Genomic DNA, 224 nt, shown 5'->3' with positions numbered 1-224 from the left:
AATGATAGGGGTAATTATTATTGCTATCATGATCTTTTTGTATTTTGTGTTTTTATTTATTGTATTTTATTGTAGTTAAATGGTTTATTTTGAGATTAGGATTTGTATAGAACATGTTTTTTGAAAACTTAAAAAACAGAATGATTTTTTGGGTGTGATGTCTTGACTCACTTGCGGGCTGCTCCATCTGCACCATGAGGGCCTGCAGCGCGTACAGGGCCTGG

This window comes from Boleophthalmus pectinirostris, unplaced genomic scaffold (genome assembly GCF_026225935.1).
Source record: "Boleophthalmus pectinirostris isolate CB_2022bp ecotype Guang Dong unplaced genomic scaffold, ASM2622593v1 HiC_scaffold_9, whole genome shotgun sequence".
In the NCBI taxonomy this organism is placed as follows: Eukaryota; Metazoa; Chordata; class Actinopteri; order Gobiiformes; family Gobiidae; genus Boleophthalmus; species Boleophthalmus pectinirostris.
This window is presented reverse-complemented; position numbering follows the sequence as displayed.